Raw genomic sequence first — 14,545 nt, 5'->3', positions numbered from 1 at the left:
GTGCCAAGCACTGACTGAGAAGGAGAAATGTGCTTGCAGTAATATTTCAAAGAACACACGTGTCTTCTGGTCTCCCAGGAGATAGCAAAGATAACCAAAAAGGGCAAAACAATCAACCAACGAAGTAAAAATAGAGCCTGGTAAATGAATTTCCTTTGACAGCTTTGTGCTAGCCCCCAGTGTGTGTGTGCATGTGTGTGTATGCGTATATGGCTGTGTGCACCAAGAGCTTAGCAGAAATCCTGTAGAACTGGGAGAAAATATATCCAAAAATGTCATTAGACTTGACATGCATCAAAGTTTAAACCAATTTTATGTCAACCAATAGTAATAAAAGGCAAGCTACAAACTGGGAAAACATTCAGTCCCAGAGGAGCACAAGATGGTTGGTTCTAAGCCAGACTCACAATCTCTGTTTGTTCATCTGTAAAAGGAAGACATTGGACAGAATGCCCCGTAAGCTCCCTTCATCTCTCTCATGTTTTATGGACACACACCTTACGTGCCAAGTTCACGTTCATCGGTCATACGCACAGACTCTCGCATGCGTTTATGGCTCGTGGTTCTCTCTGCTCAGAGCACTTTTGCTTTCCCATTAAGCCAGCATCTGGAAAGAGAAGAGCTGTATTTCCTTTACTATCACCGCAGGTAGTTCTCATAATCCAGACCCTCCGCTGCCTTCAGTGTGTGATGTGTCCCCTGAAAGTGGACAAGTAACGCCAGGCTGAACTTGCTCCTTTGCTCCTTGCGGTCACTCTAGGAGGCAAGCAAGCAGCATGGGGAAACTGAGGCACAGAGGAGCAAGTGCCTGTGAACAGGCTCTTTGGGGCTGTGCTGGAGCAGGCTCTCCAACACAACCCAAGCATTTTAAATTCAAATCCAGTCCATTGAATTCAAGATAATTTCCGGAGCCCTACCACTGCCTAAAAGTGCCCGCAGGAAGCAGAAGATCGACCAGGAAGCCTAGACCTGCTTCCTTCCGTGGAGAAACAGAGCTTTAGCATCAAAGGCAAGATGCACTGAAGAGCCCAGTGTCTTCGTCCATTCATTTCTTCCTTCACTCAACAGATGGGTCTTGAGCACCTACTACAGACACTGGTGATGACTGTATTTGGCACTTGATAAGATACAGCCCCTGCTCTCAAGTGGTTTACACTGGAGGAGGAAAGACCAGGAAACCTACAACGTAGAAGATGTGAGAAGAGTGAGATAGCCTGGGGTGCTGCGTGCTAAGAGGCAGGAGGTAGCCCAGTTTGGCCAGGGCTTAGGATGCAAGAGAGAAAGACGTGCTGAGAGATGAGGCGGAAGAGAGATGGAGAGGCGGCTCTCCAAGGCCTCATAAGATATGTTCCAAGGCACTGGGTCTCACACGTCAGTGTGCAGCAGAATCACCTGGAAGGCTTATGACAGCACCAGCTCCTGGGCCCCATCCTCAGAGTTTCTGAGTCGGGGGGCAGTGGCGGGGGGCGCTGAGATATTGCATTTCTAACAAGTTCCCAGTGATGGAATGATGCTGGCCTGGAGAGTTTGGGACTTGACCCTGAGGGCACTGGGGAGCCCTTGAAGGTTCACCTGCGGCTGCGGTGGGGGGCAGTGTGGTAATGATATGTTTAGATCAGGCACAGCCAGTCCTGGAGGAGTTCAGAGAGGGGTGGACGCTCTGGAGTCATCCTGACCTTCAGTCCCTACTGACTCTCCAGTTTTTGCCTCCCAGGGTCTGGAGGAGTAAAGTACCCTAAAAGTCTTGGTGGCCGGGGAAATGGAGGTGGGGAGTTGTGGCCTGAAGGGGATGGTTGCGTCAGTCATTTAAGAGGCTGCGTCTTGGGAGAGGTCAGATGACAAGCCAGTGATCCACCCCCACTAGTCTCGGGCAGGATGGCCGGGAGAGGAGATGGTGACGTGGTGGTACTGGGCCAGGAGGGCAGCTGGAGCCTGGACACTGAGCCTTGGGGATGCCCACTTCTGGACCACCATGCTGTACGTGACCATCATTTTGGGAAATGCCAGGAGTAGCTTTTCGAACACTGAACTCCCAGGTTTCCCTGTCCGATCTTCTGAAGAGGTCCCACTTGAACTGAGTGCTTATTAACTGTGAGGTAACAGACACTATCACATGCAGGGATTTGTGTAATCAAAAACCAGCCCGTGAAGCCAACTTCTGTGAATGAGAAAAGGAGTAGAGATGGTCCAATAAATGTCTCCCAGAGACCTGAGGGCTTCTTCCTATGGCTCTAAGCAGTGCCTTTTTACCTGGGTGTTTCAGGGGAAGATTTTCTAAGCCACTCAGGAAGTTTTTGGCTGAACCTGAGGGCCAGGGCATGGAGGCAGCTGCATCTGCCTTTCGTAGCCCTGCGGCCCCCTCCTCCCAGGGCCCCCTGCCCTCCCCATGGACCCTGACTGCTCAGAACCCCTGTCTGACACCCTTGTGATGCCCACAGCTCCAAACGGTCTGGGGCAGTTCCCTGAGAACTTGACCTTCCTCCCCCTTCTGTCCAGAGCCTGTACTCTTGTTGCATCCCCTCCCTCAAGGTCCCACCTGGTCACCTGCTAAACCCATCCAGCTGGAATGCCCAGGTAGCCTACCTCCCAGACAGCACAGGTGAAATGTAAGGAGAGTCTTTGCCCTGGTGACTACCTGCTTACTCCCTGCCAGGGCAGGAGCCGGGCACCAAGTTCTCCTCTCCTGCTGGGAGCCGGTGGCCTTGACAGCCCAGTACAGGGGGCTTTGTTGGGAAGTATCTAGAATTCATCGTTCACCCATTCCACCTGCATGCACAGCTTTTCCAAATGAATCCTCCTTCCGTTTAGCTGATGATGGAATGGCAAACCAAATCAGGCTGGTCCTTGCTCCCCCGCCCCCCAACTCTGGGATGAATTCCTGTAAGTGGGGACCATGGTCGTTTTCCATCAGCTGATGTTTTGAAAGTAGATCTAATGTTTTGTTTTGGGTTTTCTTCTCTTCCACCGCATGTTCTGAATTAGAGTGCATCCTTGTACTGCTTTCCAGCTGCCAGGGTGCCCCTTCTCAGGTTCACCAAGGTTTCCTCCCCCTCCTGCCCAAACCCGCTGCCCCCAGGCTAGGGGTGTTGCCCCACCAGTCACGTGACTTGGCATCTTTTTAAACCACTGCATAAAGTGCTGTTGGGCAAACAAACTGAATCAAAGCTCCCGTAACAAGGCCACTCCCAGAAGAAGGAATTGGTGTTCCACAGACATTGTTGGCTTAATTAATGGACTCTATGTTGTAATTTATTATCAAACAGCAATTAAACAGAGATAAAATAGGCACTGAGGAGGGTAATTTCCTGCCTTGCAACATGTGTTTGTCAACAAGATGGAAACGCTTCCCAGCCACTCAGAGAGCCCGCTCAATCACGAGGTTGTGACCAGCCTTGCTCTCCTCTGGTTACTAATTTGCATTAGACAAACAGCCCTTTCTTTTCTGAGCCAGTGTTTTATTTAAATTTTTTTTTCTTTAAACTGGCTGTCTTTTTATCTTACAATTATTTTAAAATAAATTTTATATCACAAGCATAAAAGAAACAGACGTCAAGGGCACAGTGGCGGCCTTCGGTGTTGGCTTGAACCCATTCAGAGCGGGAGGTCTTGTCTAGGGAGGCCCAGGGCTCTCCCACACACTCCCAGCTTTTGCCATCCTGGGCCCAGGTCCCCGTGGGTCCCTGCACTGCGGCAGCCAAGGTCTCCCTGCAGGGATATTGGCCGTGGGATTGTCCTCCTCTGCCAGCCTCTTCCTGTTCTCTCTCCCAGCCCACCTGGTCAACCTGTCAACCTTCCCCATTCTGATTTCCCTTGAGGGCGGAGGTCAAGAAGAGAGAACAAGGTAGGCAGGGCTGGGCCCGGGGCATCCTTCTTTAATTTCCTGGTGCTCTCAAGTCCCTGCGACCGAGCTGCTGCCCGAGGTCCCAGTGAGGCAGCTTCATGGGCCAGGGCCATGGCTGGATTGAGACAGGGAACAAAATGCTGACAATAAACCCGTTTCTGGTTTGGGTAACGTTTATCCTCTCAGGTAAGTAGTGACTCCCCCAGCCCCTTTGAAAGTTGAGATTCAGGTAATGCCAGGCCACTTTCCAAATCATCCTGTAACTCCTGGTCTTGAATGTTGGGCTGTACATTCGTGGGAGGGGACGTGTCTCACATTCTTGAGCCCCCAGACGCTCTCTAGCTCCCAGCAAGGCATGGAAGAAAGACTTGAAGCATGCGTAGGGGCGACACATCCAACCTGAGGACCAGCTTCACTGGGAGTGTTCATGGGGACCACCCACACAGCCTCACCGATTCCAATGCCGGCTCCTCCCTCCCGAGCTGTGGACCGACCACAGCTTCCAGCAGCCCCGCCATGGACAGAGCATGACCGGCAAGCATTCCAAGTGCAGTGGCCCTGGGAACTCCACGGAGCACTCTTTGAAAGAGCTACAAGCTGTAAAGGATGTTCTTAAGACGAGGTGTGCACCTTGGAGAGGAATTGAGAGAAGTCAGGCTTTGTTCCAAGAAACTTTCCTGTCCAGTGGGTTCCTGGGAGGGTATCACAGGTCTCCTCTGTTTGTCCTTCGGTCAGTACGTTTAGTCTTCCTCTCGCCTCTTTTCTGAGAAGCTCACATTCTCTCCCTCAGTTAATTCATCAACAGAATGACAGATGAGAATTCTTTTATCCCATAATTAAATGTAATCTGATCTTGGACTTATTCCTTGATGACTTCATCGTTTAAGCAATCCATCATCCAAACACCTTGTCACGATGATGCATTTTGCCAATAAGGCACTAGTGCCCCACGGAGTGACAGAGCTTAGCCTGTGGGGGGCACTCGGAAAATGCAGAAGTTAATGACATCCAGCAGCCTTGGCTTCCAGGTGAAGTCACGTAAGTGGTGGGGCTCAGGGGACGGAGCCATGGAGAGTACATAGGGGTTAGCACCCAGGGCAAGATGGCTCTGCCCCAGCAAACAGGCCCGTGATTCTGGGAGCAAGCCTCCCACATTCGGTAAGAAGCCAACCCTGTAATCCCTCGATTCCTGGAAACCACCATGAGGTCAAAGCAGGGCAACCTTAGACGCTGTGGGAAAATAGGGTTGGAGGAGCGAAGGCAGGTATTTTTTACGTTTGGGAAACCTACACACACAAAAAAGAGACAACGGAAAGCAGGAGAGACAATACCGGTGCTGAAGCGGGACATGTCGGAGGTTCTGTGCTGCAATATCTCCACTTCCCATCTTTTACGCAATATTTTGAAAAGCCCTCCCCTGCATTCCGGTGCAACACTTATAAATCCGTTATGCTTCACTGCAGATTCTCTTTTTTTGTTCCTCTGCCTCATCTTCTCCCCAAATATTCAGAACGTTTCTGGTTTTATTATTTCAGGGCTGTTAGCTCCTGCATCCCGGGCTGTGCCTTCACCCAGCCCGTGTGGGCATCCCTCACGCCCATTCTCTTCGCAGACCTCGAAGGAGAGCAGGGTTACTCGCTTTCTGCTCCCTGAGACTTTCCTGAGACTTAGCAGGAGACCCGAGCCTCTTTCTCTGCCATCTGCTTTGCTTTGCTTTTCTATTTCCAGTCCCTGGTTCCCACTTTCTAATTATCCCTGAAAAGTAGATCTCACAGACCACATACAGGGAACAGGGATGCTTGATGTCCTAAATGGCATACAAAACTACAGACACATGTATTTGATTTTGCTTAAGGGGGACTCCAGGTTAAGGAGGAATTCCTGTACCTTTTCTCTCTCGCCAGAATGGGTTCATGAGCTAGTCCTTCCAGAAAATCGGAGTTACAATCATAAGTGGTTTTCCAGTGGAGATTCTTAGTTAAAATTTTACATCTCCTTAGAAGTTATTGGGTGGTGTTTGTTTGTTTGTTTTTGGCCACTCCGAGGGGCTTGTGGGGTCCTAGTTCCCCAACCAGGGATTGAACCCAGGCCACAGCACTGAAAGCCCCGAGTCCTAACCACTGGACTGCCGGGAAATTCCCATCTCCTTAGAAGCTGAGTTAATTTTCCTCCAGACACAAAAAGTGATCCAGGCAGGTTTTGTGTTGCTGTTAGGCTTGGAATAATGAACTCAGATGGAAAGCTAGGATGGTGGCCACATTAGCAACTGAGACTTCCTACCTTGCCCAGAGCTGTTAAATTCAAAGCGAGTCACTGCCAATCTTTTTCTTGTTCCCTAAAGGCGCAACAGCATTATGGTGAATTTGAAAAAGACAAATTTAAATCGTCTATAATCCTACCACCCTCAGACAACCATTATCATTTCTGAGGCTTGCTTTCAGCCTTTTTTTTTTTTTTTTGTCAAAGAAATATGCTGCTTTCTTAGGTGGTTTTTGTATCACCGAATTAATAAGGAAATGACATTGCTGCTTCTGAAGGACAAGGGGGAAGGTGAAACCACCTAGTAAAAAGGTCTTTGTGGTCTTAGCACCATGAGATGCAGCAGAGCAAATACAAAATGTTTGAACGGTCTTGTCCCCTGACCGTTCAGTTCAGAGTTTTGATTTCTCTTTGGAGCAGTGGTATCTGTTGAGTGATTATTTTCAAAGACATTGCTTGTTTGAGATGAAGAGGGTCTGAGAACATGGCCGATCAGAATTAAGGGTGGATCCTAATGTCGACTGAAAAAAAGTGCACAACCTAAAAGTTGAGAGTTCTGTTTTATTCGGCGGACATTCTTAGGACTTCAAGCCCGAGAGACAGCCTCTCAGATAAATGCTGAGAAAACTGTTCCAAAGAGGAAGGGGGGAACCCAGGATATGTAGGAGTTTTTACAACAGCCCCAGGTAGTCAGAAGAAAAGGTTACTGTAAATAAAAGAAAACTAGACTTCTCAAGTTACGGAATTTAGCACTTTTCTATGTATGGGAAGATGCAAGAGTCTGGGCTCACTGACATCATTCCTTTGATATGCACCTCTGCTGTCTGGGGCCAGTATCCTGTGTTTTCTCATTCTGAGGCTGCACCATCTGGGGTGACTGCAGTTTGATGACTGCTAGATGGCAGGTATTCTCTGTTTCCTTCCTGAGTTCCCTCAGGGCTCACCGTTGAGGTGGCTGCAATCGCTGAGGACTGCGACATCCTTTGTTTACTGATATGGCAGGCAATATTTTATTTCTCACTAAAGAGTTTAGGGCTAGTGGTGTTTAGGCCATTGGTACAGGATGGCGGGGCCTCTGGAGTCTGGGTTTCCGTCAGACGAGGCCAAAGGAAGACCGAAGTGTGGGTGGCAGAAGGTTCTAGACTGTCCTCATTGTACCATCCGCCTGGCTCAGGAGCTAGGGTTGTCCAAAGTGCCAAGTATGAGACACCTTGCCGGAATTCCACCCACACAGTGGACCACTGAGGGTGCCATAGGTGCACAGAGGTTGGTTCTAGAAGGTGTGAATGAAGGCCTTCTTCAGGTTGCTCTGTGACATGGTCTTGGCATCACCAGCCGCCTGCTGGGAGGGCCCTGCACAGACCGCTCGTGGCTTCCTCCACAGCTTCAGGGTCTTAGTGTCAGGTGACGGACCCTGCTTTCAAGGGCCTGTGGTCAATCATCTTGACCGATGATTCTGCCCCCTAAAGACTACATTCATGTCTCTGAAGTTCCTGCATGCCTGAGTCTGTGGCCCCTCCATGGAGATGTAAATGTCAATCAGCCAAATATTGAAGGTGAATCACAAGACACCTTGCAGAGAAGGTTTTTTGTACAGGATGCGGGTTCTCATCTGCTCAATCTCAGTATCCCCTACTTAAATAGTTGGTTTGGCCCTGAACAGGAAAGGAGATTTCAACTTGGTGGACATATGGACAGCCAAAGGGTCACCCTAGCACTCCAGATATTTTGTCATGCAGGCTCTGTTGGAGGTGAGGCTCCTGATACCCTGCCAAGCTGAGCCAGGAGCTAACCAGAGTCACACGTGGCTAGTGAAGGTCTTTGGTTCCTGCATCTTAGCAAAACTGGAAACCAGGAAATGACCCTTCACATCCTTCACCAAACGAATTCCTCCCTGGACGATGCTAAGAGAGGTATTGCCTTTCTGTGTGCTCTTCTGTCCAATGGGAGTTCCACATCACACCATATGTCTCCCTTCTTCCACAAACCTCAATAGTATTACAAAAAGTCCCTCTTTGTAAGAGAAAAGTCTGTGAGGAATCGGAGCGGAAAGCCACTTTTCTACTAAACTCATTCATAATTGGGAAATTCACAGTAAAATAACGCTAAGATTCTATTTCTCACCCATGATATTTGCAAAAATTTTTTACTGTGACAACATACTCTGTTGTCAAGGTTCTGGAGAAATAGCCAATGTCATAGATTGCTGGTAGAAATGCAAACTGGTGCCGCCTTTCTGGAGGAGAGTTTGGTAGCACCCAACAAAGCGTCAACTTAATTTTCCACTTACTTTTTGTCCCAGCAATCCCACTTCCAGAAATCTACTCTGAAGATACATCTTCAACAACATGAAAATCCAGGTGTACATTGCTGTCTTGTTTGCAGTTGCAAAATGTTGGAAGCTACCTTCATGCCTAGTCATGGGAGAGAGTAGCTGAATAAGCTGTGGCACATCCACACCATGGAGTAGTATGCAGCTATGAAAATTAACAAGGGCGATTGCTACGAACTAATACAGAGTGATTTTAACATACTGTTAAGTGAAAAAGACAAAGTGGAAAAGAATACATATAGTATGCTAAGCCTTATTTAAGACAAATGCTAATATAAAAATAAATCCCTGTATCTGCTCATCTGTGCAAAAAAGATGCAGGAAGGACCAACCAGAAACTAATGAGATTGGTTACCTACAGGGGGTGGGTGAGAATGGGATGGAAAGGACGTGGGGATGGAAGCAGGACAGAAGGAATGAAGGGACACTTCTCTCTGGGTCCCTTTATACACAAATCTGACTCTTAGAACTACGATGATGTTTCAAATGGCCAAAAATAATAATAAATTCAACTAGAATGTGGGGAACAGGACCCGAAATGGAATGCCAGTGGTGAAAAATGAACCTGATGAGATTATAAATGAATTATGTAACCGTACGGAAGGATGGGGAAGAACATCACTAATCTAAGTAACTTGGGAACTGTTTGGACAATTTTGACTTGATCCTATAAGGTTAAAGAAAAAGGAACCACTGCATATACTGTATTCCAGTAAGTAAGCTTGTTTTCTGCAGGGGTCTGGGCTAACAATTCTGAAGCTACTGTATACATAGAGTAGGATTGAACAAGTAAGTAGGTAAAGTAGGGATAATGAGAACCAGGTTTCTCTCTGTTGGGGAGAGGGTACACACAAGGAAAAAGGGATAATTAGACTGAATCCTGGGGCATTGGGCTGGAATGGGAAAGATCAGGATGAGTTTATTTTATATGTTATATATGCACATATATACATATATAAAATATATTTACATATATAGAAATGTAGAAATAAGTTTGTAAAAAATATAGAAAAAAAAAATAAATGTGTGCACAGGTTAGTATACATACATATATTTCCCAGCTCTGAGAGGGTCTAGAAGCAATGAAACCCCGGTAGCAATGAAAACATCTAGTGCCCAGATTTCGGATGATTCCAGAAGGAAAATCTTGTGATGTCAGAATAAAAGGAAATTCTGAAAAGGAGGTGGTGGCTTGTCAAACGAACACAGGAGCCACCCTGAAAGAGTTCCTAATGGCCAAAGCTGGAGCTAGTTGAGCAACAAAATAAATAACAATACTATTGGAGTGCCATCCATAGAATGATTTTTTAAAAGTCCACAAGTACATACTGATATAAATAAATAAATGGTGGGAGAGAGACAGCTGTTCCTTTCAGTAGAGTCCACTTAAAAAATGTAGAAGGGGGACTTCCCTGGTGGCGCAGTGGTTAAGAATCCACCTGCCAGTGCAGGGGACACGGGTTCGATCCCTGGTCTGGGAAGATCCCACATGCCGCAGGACAACTAAGCTTGTGCGCCACAACTACTGAGCCTGCACTCTAGAGCCCACAAGCCACAACTACTGAAGCCTGTGCGCCTAGAGCCCGTGCTCCACAGCAAGAGAAGCCACCGCAGTGAGAAGCCCGTGCACCGCCAGGAAGAGTAGCCCCTGCTCACAGCAACTAGAGAAAGCCCATGCGCAGCAGTGAAGACCCAACACAGCCAAAAATAAATTTTAAAAAAAATTGTAGAAAGGATGTGGGAAATGAAAATCACCATGGCAATCATGACAGTAATAGCTCAATTTTTTAAATTTATTTATTTTATTTATATATTTTTTGGCTGCGTTGGGTCTTCGTTGCTGAGCACGGGCTTTCTTTATTTGCAGTGAGCGGGGGCTACTCTTCGTTGTGGTGCGCGGGCTTCTCATTGCGGTGGCTTCTCTTGTTGCGGAGCATGGGCTCTAGGTGCGCGGGCTTCAGTAGTTGTGGCACACAGGCTCAGTGATTGTGACTCATGGGCTCTAGAGTGCAGACTCAGTAGTTGTGGCGCATGGGCTTAGCTGCTCCGTGACATGTGGGATCTTCCCGGACCAGGGCTCAAACCTGTGTCTCCTGCATTGGCAGGCAGATTCTTAACAACTACGCCACCAGGGAAGCCCATAACTCAGTTTTTTTTTAAATGATTGTTATTCCTTATCTGGACACAAATCAACCAGTACTGGATACTCAATAAAGAGTTACTGTAATTGTTCTATCAATACTATTTAGAACATATATTGTGTAAAGTGTATATCATTAGTATATTATATATTTTATTTGTTTAAATAAATTAAAAGTGTGTTATACAAAAATTTTTAGAAAAGAAGATATTTGCAAAGCTTCAAATTATCTCCCTTTGTAAAGGGAAAATAGTAACATTACAATTGAGAAGCCCAGAAGACACCACCTTAACCAAAAGATCAAGGTTAATGTCACTGGTAATAAGACACCACAAACCCCCAATCTGATGCCCTGAAGGGGCACAATATCACCTCTGGTTTTCTTGCTAAAAAATGTATAACTATAACCTTAATTTTAATCATGAGAAGACATCAGACAAGCCCATATTGAGGGACCTTCTAAAAAATAACTGTCCAGTACTCTTCAAAAGTGTCAAAGTCATTGCAAAAATAAATGAAAAAATAAATAAATGAAGAGAAAAGATAGTTCTGCCTAGACCAAAGATGATAGTGCTTGTGAACCAAGGATCATGATTAACCAGATTTTGTATGTTTGAGGTCCCCCTAAGCCTTCAAAAGATAGAAATAAACAAGATTAAAACTAGTATTTTTACAAAAAACAAGCAAACAAAACAAACAAAAAACGAGAGACTGAGGAGCTATCCCAGGTCAAAGGAGACCAAGAGACATAAGCATGAAATGCAATGTGGATTCCGGATTGGATCCTGAAGAAGAAACAGACATAGTTGGAAAACCGGGGAAATTCCCACGAGGTCTGTAGATTAGTTAACAGGATTGTACCAGTTAATTCCCTGGCTTTGCTAATTGTATCATGATGATGGAAGATGTTAACTTTAGGATAAGTTGGGTGTTAGGCATACAGGGCCTCTCTGTACTATTTATGCAAGTTTTTTGTAAGACTAAAACTATTTCAACTTGAAAAGTTATATAAAGCTGTTCAGGAGGTCAAGTTGGCTGGAGTTGATGGTTGAGAGGTCGAGGAAAGGGATAAGGAGATGAAGGTGACACTCAAGTCCCTGGCTGGACGAGTAGAGCGTGGTGCCATTTGCTGAGGTTGGGGTCCCGATGCTGAGTTCTGCTGTGGGCCATGTGAGTTTGGGGGTGGAGCTTTGGAAATCCCAACGTGGTGTCCTCCCCAGGCAGCTGAACATTCCAACTCAGTGCTGAGGGCAGAGCTGCAGAGGCCGATGGGGCTCCAGGTGCGTCCCAGGGGACAGCAGGGCAGGGGTCCTAGGACAGACCCTAGTGTGGCTCCACGTTTAGTGGGTGATGGGGCCAGAGCACTGGACACCAGAAAGGTGGGTGTCACACCAACCCAGGAAGAGCAGAGCCAAACACTGCTGCCCAGAGGGCCAGTAGCCAGACTGCACTGCGTGTTCAATGCAGTAACAAAAAAACCGTGGGTAAGAGGAAGCCAGACTGGATTGGGTGCAGGGGAGAAAGGGAGGTGAGGAGGTGGAGACATGATGGAGAGAACTTTCCAGAAGCTTGACTTTGAGGGAAGGTGAGAATACAGATGAACTGGCTACGAGGGGCCGGCACTTGAAAGCATGTTTAAAAGCAGAATAAGGGGAATAAAAGACTAAACAAAAAGAAACTAGCTATGTCTCTAAAACATTAGTGGAAAATCTAGAGAACAGTGAGAATTAATGCTCAGAAAGCAGATGTCTGTCATCTGAATTTGAGTAAAACTATAATTTCCCCTGCATCGAATTATGGGATATTGGAGCAGAAATGTAGGCTTTTTTTTTTTTTTTCCTAAGAGGAATTTATGAATTCGCCTCAACAGAGACATGGAAATCAACTGATCCACCAGCCCAGGTTTACCCTCTAAGACCTACAATTTCTAGCTCACCTAGCATAGCTTACAAGGTTGAAGCCTCCAAATTCCAGGGAAGGGCATTCTTCCAGAGAGTTCCAGGGACGTGTTCTCTCTGTGGAACATGAAGAGGCCGTGGCACATGGTGGGCAACCTACAAATGTTTAATGTTGAATGAAGGACACACAGATGGTCTATTAACTCCTGGGGCAGGGGGAAGGGGCCGGATGCTTTGGCCAAGCCTGTGTGGTGGCCCTGGGGTGAGCCCAGGGTGGCTTCAGGCTGGGACAGGCACCAGCATACATTGGTGGGCTCAGCTGGGAGGGTGGAGATGGGCAGCATGAAAGGAACCACCATGCCAGTGGGAGTTTTGGCTTCTAGAATCGAGGGGAAAAAATAACAGTGTCTTCATTGGAAAAAAAAAAAAAAGGGGGGCGTGCCCTGACTTTTGTAGGGTCATTGTCATGGGTTAAATAACATCCTGCCAATGAACGAATGAACAGCCCCAGAGCAAGGCCCGGAGTATAATGGGTGTTCAGTGATGATGGAAGCCTCGTCCTAAATCTCTGGGGCTGGTTCCATCTCAGAGCATCTTCACACCCGCTCTCACGTGTGGACATCGTAACCAGGCCCACGTCTAACTCCTCTGTTAAGGCTCTGAATTTTCGGGTGGTCCAGGCTGATCTAGGCTGGCTTCTAGCCGATGGTTTGCCTGGATTCATCAGGGAACATGCCAGGAGCAGAAAACAGGCTGAGCTCTCCTTCCCCCACTGCAGAGGCACTGCAAGAGGGGCAGAGTCCAAGATGAGAGGCCATGGGCGCTAACGCCCCAGGGCAGGCATCCGAGGAACACACAGTGGCTTTGGGGATGCTGAGTGTGAAGAGTCCAATTCAAGGCCCAACCCTTTCAGGAATCTGGCCCATTCCAGGCAAGGGCATGTAGGATCTGGACCAAACCAGGGAAGGGAAGTGGGGGAGGGGAGGGGAAGGACAGGAGCAGAGCAGTAGGGGATGGGGGGTCGGGCATCCAACCCAAGAAACCCACACACCCAGCCCAAGGGAGCTTGATGGGCTGGGTAGCTGCCTGAGGGTTCTGGTCTGCCCAGCAGTATTGCTGAAGCCTTTGGGGCGGCCTCCCCTGGGCAGATGGTTCTGGAGACAGCGGGATGCCTGGAGTGGCTGAGTGTCGGGAAGGAGCTAGGGCTGGGAGATGCTGGCCACGTGAGCCCACACGGGAGCCGAGAGGGAGGGAAAGGAATCTGTAGTGAAGCAGGAACAAGACCCCACTTCTCCACTGGTGTGTGAGGTCTGGGGAAATAAGGGTAACAGACACACAGGGTTTACTATACACTGCATCCTCTTCTCACTAATTTGTTTGGTTCCATAACTACCCCATGAGATAAATCCTAAAATTATCCCCATTCAGAAGATGAGGAAACAGACTTCCAGAAGGCAAAGGAACTGGCCCAGGGTCATAAAATTATTTAGTGGCAGAGCTTGGATTTCTGAAACAGGCTCCAGAGTCTGAGTCCTTAACCATGTAATATGCTATCTCCTTTGATGACACAGCACAAAGCCAGGCTGCTGTTTGAATTGGCAGAATGAGAAGGTGAGACAGATTTAACTAAGATCAGCTGAAAAGGGGAAAAAAATGTTTGCCAGCATTTCCATACCGTACCAGGATATAATCCTACCTTCCTATTTCACAGATAGAGACAAGAAAGACATGCATCTGCTTACTGAAAAATAGCGTCTGTCTCATTGAAAAGCAGAGTCTTTGCTCCTCTGACCAATTTAGCAGTCAGGGTGAGGTTGGCAGGCCTGCTTAGGAATTTGCTCCTGATCCTTGGGAAGTTGGACAGGACTATATTGCTCACCCATCCCCCGTCCCACTTGGCACTTCCGACCCTCATCCTGGTGCTCCCCACCCTCAGGACCCCTCCCCCAGACGCCCCCAGCTCTCGCCACAAAGCTGTGTGGTCCAGACCCTGCCATCCCCGTACCTCCAGGGACACTGCCCCAATCCATCCACTCCTGGACCCGTCTGCAGGAAAATCAACCTACGGTTTTGTA

The 14,545-nt window shown here is 47.6% G+C and overlaps 1 protein-coding gene across 3 annotated transcripts in view; it reads left to right on the top strand.

Annotated features, from left to right (window-relative positions):
* GALNT17 (polypeptide N-acetylgalactosaminyltransferase 17) overlaps positions 1-14,545 on the top strand; it is a 472,484-nt gene that overhangs the window by 417,160 nt on the left and 40,779 nt on the right. The window lies entirely within an intron of this gene.

Source organism: Balaenoptera musculus, chromosome 15 (assembly GCF_009873245.2).
Source record: "Balaenoptera musculus isolate JJ_BM4_2016_0621 chromosome 15, mBalMus1.pri.v3, whole genome shotgun sequence".
In the NCBI taxonomy this organism is placed as follows: Eukaryota; Metazoa; Chordata; class Mammalia; order Artiodactyla; family Balaenopteridae; genus Balaenoptera; species Balaenoptera musculus.
The sequence above is the reverse complement of the archived record's forward strand: the minus strand, read 5'-3'. Positions and strand labels throughout refer to the sequence as shown.